This window comes from Neltuma alba, unplaced genomic scaffold (assembly GCF_004799145.2).
Source record: "Neltuma alba isolate B1F8T4 unplaced genomic scaffold, ASM479914v2 tig00010885_pilon, whole genome shotgun sequence".
Classification (NCBI taxonomy): domain Eukaryota; kingdom Viridiplantae; phylum Streptophyta; class Magnoliopsida; order Fabales; family Fabaceae; genus Neltuma; species Neltuma alba.
Genome location: NW_021635673.1, coordinates 1 through 18,437, shown reverse-complemented (window position 1 = coordinate 18,437; position 18,437 = coordinate 1). Strand labels below are relative to the sequence as shown.

The 18,437-nt window shown below is 32.5% G+C and overlaps 1 long non-coding RNA gene across 1 annotated transcript; it reads right to left on the bottom strand.

The window, feature by feature from the left end:
• Positions 1 to 753: 753 nt before the first annotated feature.
• Positions 754 to 5,226, bottom strand: LOC114759727 (uncharacterized). Its single transcript, XR_003741948.1, has 3 exons — positions 5,154 to 5,226; positions 2,046 to 2,050; positions 754 to 766 (listed from the first exon to the last, which is right to left on the bottom strand). It is a non-coding gene; the product is annotated as an uncharacterized LOC114759727 (long non-coding RNA).
• Between the last annotated feature and the right edge of the window lie 13,211 nt (positions 5,227 to 18,437).

Sequence of the window (18,437 nt, the reverse complement as noted above, 5' to 3'; positions counted from 1 at the left end):
ATATGTCTCATGAGATGGCACTTCTATTGAATAAAAGGAACACCTAAGAGGGTTAGGTGGCAAGAATCAAAAAGGTAAGGGACACATGGCCAAAGAGATTAAATGAATGGCCAAGATCAAGCCACACACACAAAAGATCATGGACTAGGATTTAAGCAAATTTTTATAAATACCACTCCCTCTAATTCTATGTAAAGTTTCAACCAATACAAGAGAAAAGGGGAGGAGAGGCCAAATATATGAAGAGAGGAAGGAGAAGAGAAAGAGCAAGGAAAACCATGTAAGATACAGCTCTAAAACAAGATATGTTCATGGTTTTTGATGTAGTTTCCATTACCTTTGTTGTTGTTGAGCTTGGTTATGGGTTTTGTTAAATTTTGGGAGCTTAAAACCCTAAGGAGACATATTGCATGAAATTTATAAGTTAAGAGAAGGATGAAATTGATGTTAGAATAATGTTTAAAGGGTTGAAAGGAACAAGAATCAAGTGGTTTTATGATGAGTTTGCAAGAGAACCAACTTCTCCTTAACCTTTGAACAATTTTGGTCAGACTTAGGGTTCATGTGAGGGTTAGATTTTGATGATTTTGATGCTTCCAATGTGTTTAGAATAAAAAATTGTGTAGGGTAAAGATGAGAAAGAAAGTTTGAAAGCATTAGAATTGAAAATGAAATTTTAAACCCTAAAACTCTACGTTTGGCCAAAGTTGGTTGTAGGGGAAAGGGTGAGATTTTGATTTTTTTTTTTTGAGCTTGAAAATGAATTCTTCATGCAAAATTATGGGGCAATAGTATGTGGGATTATTTTAGAAAGGTTGAAAATCAAGCTCAAAAGTTAGAAGCTAATATGGTTCAAAGAGAAATTTTTTTTAATGTTGTTGGTTACCATAGCTCTAATGAATAAATGGCAATGATATGTTGATACATTTAGGGCTATAAAACATCAAAGAAGAGGAATTGAAAGGTTGAACAAGTAACATCAAGGTTGGTAGCAAAAGGGAGCCAAAGAGAACAAGAGGAAACTTAAAGACACAAGGTAGTAAATTTACCCTTATTGTGTGATTGATATATATGCTTATGTGTTGATGTTGCTTGATAATGATTTAGATTATGAAAAATTGAACGTTGCTATTTCTTGTACATTCCATGGCAATGTGTGAATAAAATATTGAGTATTAGAGCATGTCATTTTATAAGCATACCAGCATGAAAGTATTAACCAAGCATGTCATCCACCAAGCATTAGTATTGCATACATATAACTAATGTTTACTATCGAGATTCTCCTAAATCTCACCCTTCCTTAACAAACCCTAATATGTGTTAATGAGCAAGCAAGAGGATGCATGAAGTGGAAGCAAGGAAAAGAGGAAAAAAAAATTAAGGAAATGTATTATATTACATTATTTAATTTGTATGCAAAGGTATGATATAAATGTGTCACTAATGTTATGTGATGGTATATAATGATGATGGCATGTAAGATTGAACATGGTGATGTATGAAAATGGTTAGTGCATTGATGGGATGGTAATATGCATCAAAAGAATTAATTATGACGTTGACGTAAGTAAAGGGGATAAATTATCCTTAAATAAGCCATAAAATAGTGACAGAGTAGAAGTAAGGCAAACGATAGAATCTACTTATGAAATTTGGTATGCTTAAAATACATATCCTAAGATTTAAAATAAGTGGTAGATCACTTAAAATAGATATGTGTACTAAAAGTTATGATTGATCAATGTTAAGACAAAAAAACTAGAGAGTACAGTTTTTACCAAATGAATAGTAAACTTCTACGAATTAACTATATGAATTGGCAATGATTAAGTCAAGATTTATATTTTTCCCTTGTAGAGAATTGAAAGAGATTCAAATAGAATTTTGAACCACCTTGATACAATTTTTCTATAATTAGTTATGATTTTTCAATGTTGGACCGAAAATATGAAATTTCTTAGTGAATAGTAACCTGAGTAATTAGATACAAACTTTCTATCTAAGGGCTACTTTCATGTTCTGTTTTCATAATGCTTCTAAACACACACTAAAAGTGGTTTCAGAAAATATGTTTCATTATATAATACCATATGAAGTTAAATTGTGATGAAAAAGGATGTCAAAATATGTTCCAGGGTTACTGGGTAAGTCAGGACCCAAAAAAGTATTCGATATGACATAAAATTGTAAAATAGGTCGATGAATAGTCAAGAGTAAGAGGGAGCACGAATTTCTCCATATTTTTTCTCTATTTTAATGCAAAAATGATGAGGAGGACACTGATGGAATAATACAAATTGTTACCGGGCATGTTTGGAAGAAATGAAATTATTTAATAAAACATTATGTTTTACCACATGTGTGATTAGGTGGCATAACACATGGCAAGTGTTTAACCAAAGTGGCTTAGGATTTGTACATTCTGCAAGAAGCTTGAATGGATGGCAAGAGATCAAGCCACAAGATCTTTGTAATTTCAAGCAACTTCAAGGGTAAAATAGGAAATCCAAGCCAAACTTTTGTCTATAAATACCCTTTTCTCCCTCCTATTTGTGTGTTTGGATGGCCAAGAGAGAAAAAGCAAGGGGAGCACGAAATTATCAAGCAGAAAAGGGAGAAGAAAAAGAGAATAAAGTTCTAGGCAAATCTAAGCTTTAAGGCAAGGTAAGGTTATGGTTTTTGATGTAGTTTAAGTTGCTCTATGTTTTGCAAAGCTTGGTTATGCTTTTTATTGAGTTTTGGAAGCATTAGACCCTAAGGAAAGGTGCTGTCTAAATATGTTTAAGTTATTAAAAAGATTGATTGATGTTAGATTGATGATTAAAAGGATGAAAAGATAAGTAATCAAGTGGTTTTGTGATAAAATTCGAAAGAATCCAACTTCTAATTTTATGAGAATTTTGGCCAAAATTAGTGATGATGTTAAGGTTGAAATTTGATGATTTGGATACTTCCAACGTGTTTAGAATGAAAAATTGTGTGGAGTAAATGTAAGAAAGTAAGTTGGGAAGCATTGAAATTGAAAATGAAATTTTAAACAACCCTAAGCCCTATATGATTTTGATAATTTTGAGCTTGGAAATGGATTCTACATGCAAAATTATGAGGGAATAGCATGTGAAATTAATTTTAGAAAGAATGAAAATCAAGCTTAAAGGTTAGAAGTCAATGTGGTTTAAAGAGAGTAAAGTATTGACATTGATGGTAATCATGGCTCTAATAAGTGAACGGCATTATAGGCTAATGTATTTAGGGCCATGAGACATTAAGGAAGAGAAATACAAAGGTTAAGCAAGCAACTTAAATGGTTAGAGGTAAAGGGACGAAGAGGGAACAAAGAGAAAGCTTAAAGACACGAGGTAGTGAACTTGCCCTTATTGTGTACTTGATATGTATGCTTGAGTGTTGATGTTGCTTGATGATGATTTAAAATATAAAAAATTAAAGGTTTCTTTGTTTCATTTCATGGCCATGTGTGAATGAAACATTGAGCATTAAAGCATGTTATTTTATAAGCATGAAAGCATGAAAGTATGAGACTGAGCATGCCATTCACTTAGCATTTGTCTTGCATACATATAGGTAATGTTGCTACTAAGATTTTCTCAAATCGCACCCTCCCTTACAGGTATTAATAAGTAAGTAAAAGAATGTATGAAGTGGAACCAAAGAAAAGAATTGAGAAAATGTAGTATATTACATTATATAATTTCCATGACAATTTATATGTGGATAGTGCTAATGATACTATGTAAAGTTAAATGATGATGATAGCATAGATGATGGAACATGTTAATTCATGAGAATGAATTATGTGATGTGGGAATGATTGCATGCAAAGAAATAAATGAATATAAATTATTAATGCAAGTAACGGGAAAAAATTATCTCTAAATGAGCCACGAATTTGTAAAAGAATAGAAGTAAGGCAAAAGATTGAATCTGCCCATGAAATTTTATATTCTTAAAGTACACATCCTGAGCTTTAAAACAAGTGGCAAATTGCTTAAAATGGATGTGTGTGCTAAGAGGTATGTCAAATTTAGGGTGGAGAAAATGAAAAGTACAGTCTTTACCAAATAAACAGTAAATTTCCGCAAATTCATAGCATGGATTGACAAGGGTTAAGGTCAGATTTATATTTCTTTTCCTATAGAGAATTAAACGAACTTTAAATAGAGACTTGAATTGCCTCAATAAGATTTTTCTATAATTAGTTATGATTTTTTAAAATTAGACCAAAAATCTGAATTTACTAGTGAACAGTAACCCCGAGAATCAAATTTTAATTTTTCAATTTACAGGCTTGTTTTGAATCTACTTGAACTATAACACTTCCAGATACATACTAAGAAGGGTAATTAGAAGATTTTTTACTTGCTAGAACCATTAGAGTTCTAAAATTTCCAAAAGGTTGCTCTTGGTTTGCCCTAGCAAAGAAAACCCTATCTTAAAACTTTTAAACCCTACTAATGATGGCCCATACGACCCTTACCCATATTTAAAGATAATTTCAACATTTCACTGTAATGTCCTCACTTTAATTAGACACCATTTTTTAAGCATTTTTTATAGTGATATTACCCTTTATCGTGGTGATCCGTCCTAAAAAGTAGATTTTATAGTTTCTCCCTATCTAGAAAGAATTTTGTCCCCTAAATTTGGTTAATGGGAGGAGTTTATACCTTAAGTGAAGAGTTTAGAGAACTCACATCACATACATCCTTAGTCTCCCAAGTGGAATTTCTCTGGGACATGACCTTCTAAAAGATTTTGAGTAAACACACTTTCTTATTCCTTAACTGCTCGTCTTTCACATCCAAAATCCTTTCAGGTTTTACCTTAAAAGTTAAATTCTCTCGCAGTCCCTTTTCTTCAAAGTGATGTGAAATGGATCGGGCTGATACTTCTTTAGTTGCGATACATGAAAGACATCATAGAGGTTAGATAAGTGAGGTAGTAGTGCAATCTGATAGGCCACTAATCTAATCCGATTCTATACCTTGTAAGACTAGTGAAATTGCTAGTGACAACTTCACCCAAGAGGGGAGTGAATTGGGTAAGGTATAAAAATTTGATATAATAAAACAGTTAAGCAAGTAAAGTAGAGGAGATTAAGTTAGTAAGGCTTCATTGAAGAATGAAGACACAGAGTTTATACTGGTTCAGTCTTAACCACTTGACCTACATCCAGTTCTCAGAACACCTTTGAGATTTCTACTATGTTCTCAAGATTAAATGGTCTCTTATTGCCTTAGTACAATAATTGATTCTCTTAATCACTCCCCCTTACTACCCGTAAGGCTATAATCCCCTTAAGAGTTCACATTCTTGAGTTATTCTCAGAAGATGAGTAATGTAAAGTGTATCAATCTCTCTTACAAAGTATATGAATGTTAGACACTGAAGTTCGGCAAAACAGAGTATTGCATGCAATAGTAAATTTTTAACAAACAGTAGCTCATGTATTCAATGCCTTCATTTAATGCTCTTCATGTTTTCTATAGTTAGAGAAATTTAATTATCTGTTAGACTGAAGAGCTTCTAGCCATTGGAAGATCGCTAGCGTGTGCTTAGCAGTTACAACACTAGTTCACCATTAATGCTTCTAACACAGTAGGTTAAGGGCTACAAAATAACCTTTGAGCTTCATAATCTGTATAAATCTTTTGACACAAGTTAGTCTTCTCCTTCAAGGAGATTAATAAAAGTAACAGAATAAGTGATGATCTTTCATATTGATATAATAACTTGAAAAGCACAGAATCAATAACCAAATACTTAAAAGATAAACTGAACTTGCTTGATCGAAGTCATGATCGATAAAACATTGATTGATCAAGTTATCAATTAAATATCAAAAGAAAGACTATAGCAGATATATACTTTTATCAAATGGATTATAGATCATAAGATGATCAAACACATGATTGATAAATGATGAAACATGAATACGATAAGCTCTAAATGGATTATGCAAGAATAATATTTTTCAAGTTATGTTTGCCTTCATATCCTTTCAATAAAGAGTTATGTGTTAAAGGAAGTCTGAGAAAAGCTTGAAGGTAAAGAGATAAAAGATTTTGAAGATCATTGTTAATAGCTATTGTGAAGTGAACTGGTGCAATGATCAAACAATTGATTGAAAAAGATTTGATCGATCATATTATTGATAAAGCTAAGTATGAGAGAAACATATTTGTAAAAGTGTGATGATCGAATACCTTATCGATAAATGGTTGATAGAAAAAATGATCGAAGAAAGGTTTTAAAGAAAGTTTTCATAGTGAAGTCACATAATAGATAGTGATCGATTAAATGATTGATTAATGAGTAATCGATTAAGTTATCGATAAACGGTTGCTAAAAGTTGTTTTCAGAAAAGATCAAGGAAAGACTTTGATCGATCATGTGATGTGAAAAGAAAATGCAGAGGTCTTGATGATCGATCATTCTATCGATAAATGAATGATTAAACAAGTGATATGAAAATAGCTAACAACAATGCTTGATGAGATATGTGCAGTGAGAGTGTTGATGATCGATCATTTGATCGATAAATGGTTGATCAATCAATTGATCGATTAATGACATTGAATGAATACTTTCACACAACACATTATTGATTAAGAAGAAGTAAATTATCTTGCAATGATTGAACAAGTAACCGATAAAAGACTGATTGATAAATGGCGAATTGTTCAAAACATAAAGTAAGTGGGAAAACTTTACCATTTATTTGTGTTCACATCGATAACAGCTTAATCGATCAGGTGATCGATAAATGCTATTATATACTTTACCAAGGTTTTGTGGCTTTTTCTGACAGTTGATCGAACACTAAATTATCGATCAATTGATCGATAATTTGCTGCAACCCTTTACATTAAATAGTGTTAAAAATGATCGATTAATTGATCAATCAACTCATAAATTTTGATTTATCTAACACATTATCGATCAAGTTCAAGGCTAAGTAACTAAAAAACAGAAGTAGTTTATTTGACATATGGTCGATTAACCTTTGATCGATCAGGTGATTGATCAACTTACTAAGACCAGAAAACACTTAAATTGTTATCATCAAAACGTTAAATCTAACAGAAATAAGGAGTTAGTTTCTTACCTTTGATGACCTTCTAATACCTATGGTAGGTGGCACCTTTAGGGATATATGGCTCCTACTTTGAATTCCAACGGTTACCTGTGTCGATAAACATAACTCTTCTATCAACTCTAAGTTGTTAGGAGCTTTTACATGATGAGTTTGATATTCTGAGTGGTTTTCTCTGCTAAGTCTAGACCAATGATGGTTCACACACTCAACTCTGTCCAACATAGCAGAGATCAGTACTTTTATCTGTATAGAGCTTCAAATGGTGCCATCTAGATAATAGAGTGATAGCTATTATTATAGGAAAACTTTGCTAATGCTAGTAGTTGTCCTAACTTTCTTTCCACTTAAGCACACAAGCCCTTAACCTGTCCTCTAGGATCTAAATAGTATGTTTTATCTATCCATGAGTCTGGGGATAGCATGTTGTATTGAACTTCAACTAAGTACCCAAGGCCTCATGCAATGACCTCCAAAAGTTTGACGTGTACTGTGAATCTCAATCTAACACTACATCTTTTGGTACCTTACATTGTTTGACTATCTTAGCAATATACATCTAGGCCAGTTTTTTCAAATTGTAATCCTCTTTAATTGGCGAGAAGTGGGCTGATTTTGTCAGTCAATCCATAATAACCCAGATTGTATTAAAGTTTGCCTACATCCTGGGTAAACATATAATAAAGTCTATAGACGCACTCTCCATTATCTTAAGGTTCTAGAGTAACTAGGAAGGCTTTTGGTGTTTAATCTTTACTTTTTGGAATTTTAGGCACTTTCCTATCAATTTCATTACCTCTCTCTTCATACTCGACCACTAGAAGGATTGTTTGAAATCATGGTATATCTTGGTTGCTTCCAAATGAATAATATGCTTACTCTAATGTGCTTCCTCAAGGATACACTTCTTGGACTTCTCATCATTAAGAATGCAAATCCTATTTTGGTACCTTAAAAAGTCATCTCTATCGACACTGAATTCAATGACTTTCCCTTCTTCTACTCTATTTCTCACTCCTATTGGATACTCATCCCCTAGTTAGACAATAGGATCTCACCCTAAAACTAGCTCTTAATAAAGACCTCAAGGTGGTTATTTCTTCACTTAATGCCCTTAGGTTTCTTAACGTATCCAACCAGTGATGTTCATATAAGCACAGATGAAACACATGGATTGCCTTTCTGCTTAGGGCATTTGCCACTATGTTTGCCTTTTTAAGGTGATGTTTCAATTCAAATTCATAGTCCTCGAGGAGCTCTATCCATCTTTGTTGTCTATTGTTCAATTCCTTTTGGTCTACTAGGCTTTTGTGATCACTGAACACTTTGGATTGAGAGCCACACAAGTAGTGCCTCTAAATTTTTAGTATAAACATGATTGTGGCTAATTCTAGGTCTTGGGCAGGGTAGTTCTCCTTATGAGGCCTCAACTGTTGCGAGGCATAGGCCACAACCCTTCCTTCTTGCATGGGCATATAACCTAAACCTTTTGACGATACATTAGTATACAAGGTGTATGGTATCTTAGGGTTAGGGATGGTAAGCACAGGCACTATGATCAACCTAGTCTTCAGTTCTTAGAACACTACTTCACACTTATCAGTCCATAAAAACAATTAGCCCTTCTTTATTAACTTTGTTAATTGATTTAGGAAAAACCTTGGATAAACCTATGGGCGTATCTTGCTAACCCAATAGAACTCGACATTTTTATTATTGACTTCGGTGCTTCCCATTTCAATACCACATCCACTTTACTAGGGTCAACTACCACTCCTTCTACCGACACCATATGGCTTAAGAAGTTTACCTTGCTAAGCCAAAACTCGTACTTTCTTAGCTTGATGTACAACTTATGGTCTCTAAGTATTGACAGAGCAATTCAAAGGTGATTTTTATGTTCGTCCTTATTTTTAGAATAAATCAGGATGTCGTCAATGAACACCATAATAAACCAAATAGTCTATGAAGACTATTGGGGTGTTGGTTAACCTAAATGGTATCATCAGAAACTCGTAGTATTTATAACTTGTGCAAATGGCAATCTTTGTTACATATTCTACTTTAACCTAGAGTTGATGATACCCAAATCTCAAATCAATCTTGGAAAACACTAAAGAACCCACTAACTAATCCAAGAGATCATCTATTCATGGAAGAGGGTACTTGTGCTTTACAGTTACCTTATTAAGCTGTCAGTAGTCGATACACAGTCTCATAATGCCAACCTTCCTCTTAATAAACAACACTAGGGAACCTTAAAGGGATATACTTAGTTTAATAAATCCCTTCTCTAGTAGTTCTTTAATCTATTTCTTTAGTTCTATTAGTTCTGGAGCCATCCTACTTTTAAGATCAGTACTATACTTGGCTCAAAGTTGACGAAGAACTCAACCTCCTGCTCAAGGGGCAACCTAGATATCTCAGTTAGAAACACTTTTGAAAACTCCTTTACTACTTCTAAGTCTTTAGCCCCTAATTCTTTCTCGACTTCAGCTACAAAAATAATTATGTATGTTTAACCTCCCTGCCAAATGTACTGATCCACCTGCGTAGCTAACAATAATGCGAATTTGCCTCAAGGCTAAGGTGAAGAAAGAACTAACTAAAAAAGTTAATGTCTTCTTATTACAATCTAATATTACACCATGTAAGGATAACTAGTCCATTCCAATGATCACATCGATCCCTCTTAGGGGCAGACAAACAAGGTCAACCATGGTTTCTTTACCCTAGAACATAAGAGGTAGGTTTGTCCAAACTCAAGTTACTCTTACCGATGCTCCTACTAGAGTAAAAACTCACAGGTTGTGTGGCAGCAAATTCACACACAGACCCAAGTTGTTCATACAATTATAAGACATATAAGAATAGTGGTACTCGAGTTAAACAAAGCATTAATACTTTTACCTTAAAGAGAGACCATACTTCTAATGAGGTTTGGACATGCTTTAGCTTCATCCTGGGTTGGTGTAAAGACCTATCCATAATTCTGGGCGAAGGGAAAGGTAGAACTATAAGGGCCTGATAAGAGACCAAGTACCTGATCATAGTGTTTGCAAGCACTATGAGCTTCAGCAATAGTTATCCTCTATATATAATCCCAGCATCCACATATAAACCCTGTAACACCTTAGTTTACAACCTTTTATCAGATCAAATAGAAGCAATTGGAGCCACTCACTAACTATTTAAGTTGCAAAAATTTAAACTTCAGAATAAACCTTCTCAAATTACTATTCATTATAACCCTAAAATTGGATCAAATTTGATAAATCATAACTAATTCTAAAAAAATTAAATAAAGTAGATCCAAGTTTTATTTGAAGCTGTTAGAGAGATCTTCAAGGGAAAAATACATCCAAGTTATGAATCCATCCCATATGTGCCTAGATGGTCAATTTTCCAATTTCTAGAATTTATGCCTAACTTTGGATAGGCATAACTTTTTGTAAAAACACAAATTTAATGAATTACCACTCATTTTAAAGATAAAAATGAGATCTTTCATATTAACAAGTTTCATCGTTAAACTCCTCTATTTGCTCAAAATCACGTGGGTCCCAAATTAGATGCAAATTAGGTCAATTTTCATCCCTTTTAATTCCTATTTTTGCACCATTCTGTTTTACCATTTCAAAATCACTAACTATCATGTCATTCAACTTAAAACGATGTTTTAACCATAATGTACAGCATATAATAGCCAAAGGGTTAAACATCCATGTTCACACATAGTACATAACATAGTTTAAAATTTCATAGCATATTAAGGGTCTTCAAGCTATGGCAACCTCTTTGCCTTTTTTCTTGGTGCTTCCATCTCCTAAATGGTTAAGATTTAAACATAATAGGGTAAGATTCCAAAGAATCCCAGTAGTAAGGTTAATTTATGTTATATGCAAGCATTTAACTTATGCATTACCACGCCATAAACATGCCATCAATATGCCATGAAAAGGGAGCACATAACATACCATTCAACAACTTAACTAAACATATTTGTCAAGGCATTAATGGAAGGAGTTACTCATATTTTCACATTTAAAACTCAACCACATCATGGCACATACACATAACATAAACAACTAGGGCAATTTAACACTAAAATTGAAAGTTCTTACTACCTCTTTGGAAACTTGATTTCTTCCTCTTATTCTTAAGCTTTTTCTTACACAATGTCTATGCCTATCAATCAAACAACAATGGCATTTCAATCAACTTCAACAATCTCATTAACACTTTAACTTAAAACCCTAACCTTTTAACTTTTATTTTGGGGTTTTAGCATCATCCTTTTTAACTTAACTGCCGCATGTTTTTCCTACATGATTTTTTATGTAGAATCCAAATATGGACTTAGATTTATCAAAATCTAACTCCTTCCCCTATATCTAGGTTAGGCCAAATGGTATATATTAGGATTAAAAAATTTTATATCCAATTGTAATACTTCCAGACACATGTTCTTCACATTTTTCTACACAATTTCACCTCCTAAACTCATTGGAAGTATCAAATTAACAAAAATCAAACCATAGCATAAAGAAATAGTCTCGGCTGAATTAAACCCTCAAATTTCAGAAGTTAAAATTCTTCCAAAAAAAGGTTTAGACACCACAAGTCAACCATTTTCTACCTTCTAATTGAGATACCAACTTTGAATTATTCATATCTCAACATAAAACAAGTTAAACAACACCAAACCCTAATATTTTCGTGCTCCAAGCTCCATCAAAACCATATTTAAAACCATCAAGTTATAAGACATCATAAACTGGAAGAGAAATCCAAACTCTTACCTTAGATTAGCACTTGATTTGACCTAGTTTAAGCTTTCTCTTCCTCTCCTCTTTCTTCTTCTTGGCTAAAAATCCTCTCTCCCTTGGCTTCTTGATGTTGGCCGAAAAATGGACCAAGAGAGGATAGAGTGGTATATATAAAATGAGCCTAAAATCTACCACATGGTAACTTCTATTTACCACTCATCTTTACCCTTAAACACTTGTCATCATCTTACTTCATCTTCCTTCATGATCTTGCTACATTATCTCCCTTATGTGTCCCCTTGTTCGATACCATAATCCACCTCACATGTGTCACCTATTACACATGTGTGGAAAATACAAATTTTTTATTCAATAATTCATTCTTCCAAGCTTATCCTTCAACAAATTGTATTATTCTACTTAGGTTCTTCCCTCTCCATTTTGGTGCCTACTCAACCAGAAAAATGGAAAAAAAAATTTTGTGCCACCAAACTTATACTTATTACACTGTACAATTTTATAGTATTAGTTGAATTTTTCTTTGATCCTATTAAATCCACTACTGCTAAAAATTCATGTCTTTGAGCCAATAGCCTCTTTTTAATGAGCGGAGGTTCTTGTGATTTTTTTAGATTTTATTTTGAGCTATAACTTTCCCAATTAAATTTTTCCTAAAATCAGCCTTTTACTAATAAAAATTAAGTTTTAAATATTTTTAAAGCTATCCTCTGCATCTTCAAAGGCTGAGAATAATTTTAAAATTCATAATAACCTTCCAAATAATTTTTTCAAAATTTTCATGAATTAATGAGGCCTCCACATATTTTAATTAATTCATTTTGGCCAATTTTCCTCTAATTAGCCAAAAATACTGATTAATTACTGAAAATTTAAAAATAAGTTATTTTCATACTATTTTCATCATCTTTCAGGCCTCAAACACTATTTCAAAACTCTTTATTCTATTTTTTATGAATTTTTGGAAATTTTTAGGAATTTTGGGCATAATTTCCTATTTTGTCCTTCCTTGACGTGTATTTTTCAAAATGACAATTAGGTCCTTTCTCAGGTTTCATTTTAAAAGTTATTATACCTATGTTCCTACTAAACTACCTGGCTTTTAATCCATCCTAATTTCCTCATTTTCCAGGTTAAAATTAAAAAGATTTGACAAACCCAATGTATTGATACAACATAATGAATTAAGAATACAATCTACAACATAACAAAGGGTATTCTCCAAAACATTTTATGATACAAACAGCATAAGGAACAACCACCGATACAAGTATATAATAATATCAAAATACTTCTTACTTCATAAAAGTTTGATATACACGTAAAGCACATACTTTTTCTTCATAAACACAATATTTGTGATTTAAAAGAGTTTAAAAGAATTTAGAAGCCCTACAATCCACAGTAAGCATATAAAGTAAAGTAACCCCAGTTACGTCAACTCCAAGCTTAGCACTTAGCCTGAACACAAAGCACCACCCTTTACAAGCCAAGACACACACTAATCTACATCATCATGTATATTATAGTCAAACACAAGCCACAATTAAAAAATACAAAATTCAAAAAGCTCAAGTCTCACATCCTACAACAACTCCCATAATCTAACTTTTCAGAATCAACTGAAACTCTCAATCTAAAGTTGTAGTCATCCATTCCTCCATCCAATTAACTCATTAAACTCCTTGATTAACCTCAACAACAATCATTCAATCAATTCTCAAATCACACACTTAGAATTTTCAACCTCTAACATACCTAATATTGAAAAACAATCAATATCAACAATCTAAACCGATTAAAAATCTTATTTTTCCTCTACGAACAAAACACCATTTCAATCACCACATTATCAAAACTTAACAAATCCCACTTCCAATAGAAAATGTCAACCTCTAAATTCCATATAAATCAAAATCTAATAAAACCAAACTGATTAAACCTCTTATCTAATCCAAGTAACTCTAAGAAACCTAAAAAATTTGGTCAAAAACTCAAAACTCTGAAATCCTCAAGAACCCTAAAATTTCCAACTGTTACATTTGAGGAAATCCAAGAAAAAAAAAAGGAAGAAAATAAGTTAGAATCACTTGTTTGAAGGTTTGAAAGCTCAAAAACACTCGTCAAGGCCAAAAATCACAAATCCTAGTAGAGCTCATTCACTTCTCCTCCCTTCTCCTTCCATTTATCGCATTTCTGATGCTGATTTTTATCAGTATTTTCATACATTTGTCACAGTAAACTACACAAGGTGCCCCAATATTTTGAATTCCAGGCATGTTCGCCATGGCAAGCTTCACAGAAGTGATCAGATCTCCCCCTCTATGATATTGACTGTGAACGTCACCACGATGAAGAACGCAAAGAGCATCCTCTTCCCCTCTTCTACAGATGTTTACTGCGACGAAAAACACAGAAAGCCACACTGCCTCAAAACAACCTCTAGCTTACCCCTTATTCCTTATCCACCTTAAACAACCTTTAACACATCTCAAGATTAGATGATAATCAAAGTTAATTACTCCTAAATCTTTAATTAAAAACCAAGATGTTATACTTATCATTTAAAGGCTTAGATATTTACTTTTTATAATGTCAGTGTTATATCGTGGTATTTAAGCATTATTGCAAGCATCATATAATCTCTAATTCCTTTTACATGCATGCAGGGTTTTGATGTCTTGGTATCCTTCTTCCAATGCATAGCTTATACTCATTCAATCTCTGATTTCATTTCAAACTTTTGCCAATCAAAATAAGTAGATGTCGTTTGCATTGGTATCTTCTATACCTTCTTCCTCTAACCAGATGTTTCTTCGTTGAGAATCACACTATGGTTGTTTTCTAACCTCAAAAATGAAGACATCTCTTTGTTAAAACTCAAACTCAAATTTAGACTTAGATTTAGATTGAAAGTCAGATTGAACTTAAATTTGAATGTGAAAGTGAATTTGAATTTGAATTCAGTTTAAGTTTTGGTGGGAAATTTTCATGGTTGTGTTTTGGTTGAAAATATATTTGCATGTAGATAACCATAAAGGATCCTCCTCTATTTATAGATATCTATCTATCATTGATTTACTTACCTCGATTGTACTAAATCTTCTAATTGTTTATCCTTTACAAACTCTCATAGTCTATTGCAATTACAATTGCATTCCAACTCCCATCATGTCAAGAGTTTCTCTTATGAAAGATCTCCATGAAGGAACCAATAGGTGGAGAGTCATTGTGAGGGTTATCAAGAGTTATGAAAGGAATCATATGCAGTATCTGATTGGTAAATTTGCTCTATCATCAATGTGTGATAAGTGTAAATCATTTTTAAACAATTAAACTACGCCATTTCTATGGTTGCTAATTCGCATCATGTTCATTCAGATGGATTTTGTCCAGTCAATTGGTTCTCTTAAAGAGTATAGGAAGGATAATAAAACAAAGCATAAGTTGCTGATGGTTTTGGTTGATGAGCACTACACTAACTTCATTTCTCCTTTATCCCCAAAGTAGTTAACTTATTAATTATTAATATTAGATAAAGTTACAAGAATTGGCTGGATAATAACGTTAGACTGATAATTATATATTTACATGTTATTTTTATAAGAATGGCTGATCACCCAAGAAGGGGTGAATTAGGTGTTAATTAAAATTAAAAACCTTTTCGTAATGTAATGAAATTCATAAGAAATTCTGAGTATAAAAATAATGAATTGACATAAGTATAATCATAGTAGTAAAATGGTTTAGCTGGAAATATAAAGAAGTAAGGGAAGAGAATATGCAAACTATGATTTATCCTTGTTCGGTCCTCACTGACCTACGTCCAGTCCCCAGACTCCTCCTGAGATTTTCAATACATTCTCTCCCTCAAGTTTAACATGGGTACTTGAGAACCACTACAACCATAAGTTTGATCCGGGCACTTGTGATGCCAGTTATAATCATTAGACTAATCAATCTATTCAACAGCAACCTCACACAAAGGTAAATACTCCCCCTTACACACCATAAGGATACAATCTGATAATAATAATGAAGATTGAATATTTCTTCTCTCAAAGAAGTGATAGATGAATCTTAAGCACAATTGGGAAACTCTCCTTACGAATACAAATGTTATAGTCTTTGAAGTACAAAGAAAGGGAGTTTTCTCGAAGCTTTAAATGAGAATATGTTGATTCAGCATTTTAGCATTTGATGTTGTAAGCTCATACTCTTCTTTTTCTCGTTTTGAATGCTCTTTTATTTATAGATGATGTTGGGCATTTGATTGTTGAGCATTTTCTTCCCGTTTGGCTTGAAGAATATGACCGTTGAAACTAGCCATTCGAAGCTTTGATAAAAGTTGATTCTTCACATCATAAATTCATTGTGGCTCTTTACCTAAAATAATCTTCCTCTGGAAAACATAGAATCAATCATCAAATATTCAAATATTCAGTAAGATGAACTTACTTGATCAAAGTCTTGATCGATAGCTCTTTCATCGATCATATTATCAATTAATTAACAAAGAGATAGATTCAACAATTGTATGCATTTATCAAGTTCATTATGGATCATTCAATGATAGAACAATTAATTGATAAATGGTGAAACATGAATATAGTGAGCCATAAATGATTTATGCAAGAATAAACTTTTTCAAGTTACATTTGCCTTCATATCCTTTCAATAGAGATTTATATGTAAAAGGAAGACTGAGGAAAGCTTAAAGATAAAAAGATAAAAGATTTTAAAATCATCGTGAAAAGCTGTTATGAAATGAATTGGTACAATGATCGAAACAAGTGATCGAAAACTGTTTGATTGATCATATTATCGATAAAGCTAAGTATGAGAGAAATAGATTTTCAAAGAGCATTGATCGAATACTTTATCGATAAATAGATGATGGGAAAACTTATCAATAAAAAGGTTTAACGAAGATTTTCACAATGTAGTCACAAAATATATGATGACCAAGAAAGTGATCAATTAAATATTAATCGATTAAGTGATCAATAAATGATCATTGAAAACTTGGTTCAAAAGGTCAGGACAAAGCTTAATCGATCACGTTATGTAAAAAAATAGAAGTTTTGGAAGTTTGGATGATCAATCGTTTTATCGATAAATCAATGATCGATCAGGTGATCTGAAAATGGCTTAAAACAAGTAAGTGCAGTGAAAGTGATGATCATCGATCATTTGATCAATAAATTATTGACTGATCAATTGATCGATAAAAAGAGCTTGAGTGAATGCTTTGACAGAACACTTTATCGATTAACCAAAAGTAAATTAACATATAATATTCGAATAGGTTATTGATAAAAGTCTGATTGATTAAATGATCGATAAATAACAAAATGTTCAGAGTATAAAGCAAATGTAAACACTTTACCATTTATCTGAGCTTTCATCGATAACAGCTTTATCGATCAGGTGATTGATGAAAGTTGTGTTATACTCACAGAGGTTTTATGGCTCTTTCCTAACAGTTTATCAAACAGTAAATTATCAATTAAATGATCGATAATTTGCTGCAACAACTTATACTCAACCAATGTTATCAATGATGTTATCGAAGAAGTTTCAGATGTAGAAAATAAAATATTCCTTAGCAACTTGATAACTTTATCGATTAACCTTTAATCAATAATGTTATCGATTACTTGTGCTTTTATATTTTCATAGATAGATTATAGCTTGAGCACCTTAGTAATATATGATGATAAAAGAGAAGAATGGAGAGATAGTATCGGTAACTCGATAAAGTGATCGAGTATGTAGTTACTTGATTAGGCCCGAGTAACATCTGATAATGGCTTTTCATTTTCTCATTTCTTCTAGTGCTTTTAATCAATAACATGTTTGAGTAGCATGTTGTTCAAGAGCTTAATCAATCTATGTAGAACTTCTGGTCTTTGCCTCAATAAATTCGAATTCTGATTCAAGCAAAACAAAGGTCAACTTTGAGTGATCATGAATCTTTCGATTCAACTCTAAATTTTACAAATGACCTATCTAGAAAGCTCTTTGAGTCTACTTTCTAATACAATAAGAACAACCCCGAAATTCATTGTAGTTGCAAAGTTATCTTCATCAGAGTGACTAAAAATCAGAATAAAGGTGTTAATCCTTACTGCAATGTTTCAAACAATATATCTCCCTCATATGAAACTCTTTGAAGTTGATTTGGCAACCATGAATCTTTTTCTGAGTCTAGTTTCATATGAATCAAGTTTTACCTCAAACAGATTTGTGGTTTAAGAGATATTAGAGAAATATCAAACATATGTCAAAGCTGAATAAAGAACAAAGCATAACAGAGTGTATGTTTACTCGATAAATTGATCGATAAGTGTTTGATCGAGTTGTTGATCAATCAATGCCCATGAAAATCATCTCTAAAGCTTATTTTCAATGTTTATATGAAGGGTGACTCAATATATGATGGTATAACTTCCCGTTTGTGCATTTTAGCTTCCAATAAGCCATTCAAACTTCTAATTGAGCATAGCGACCTCCAATATCAAATCTATGAA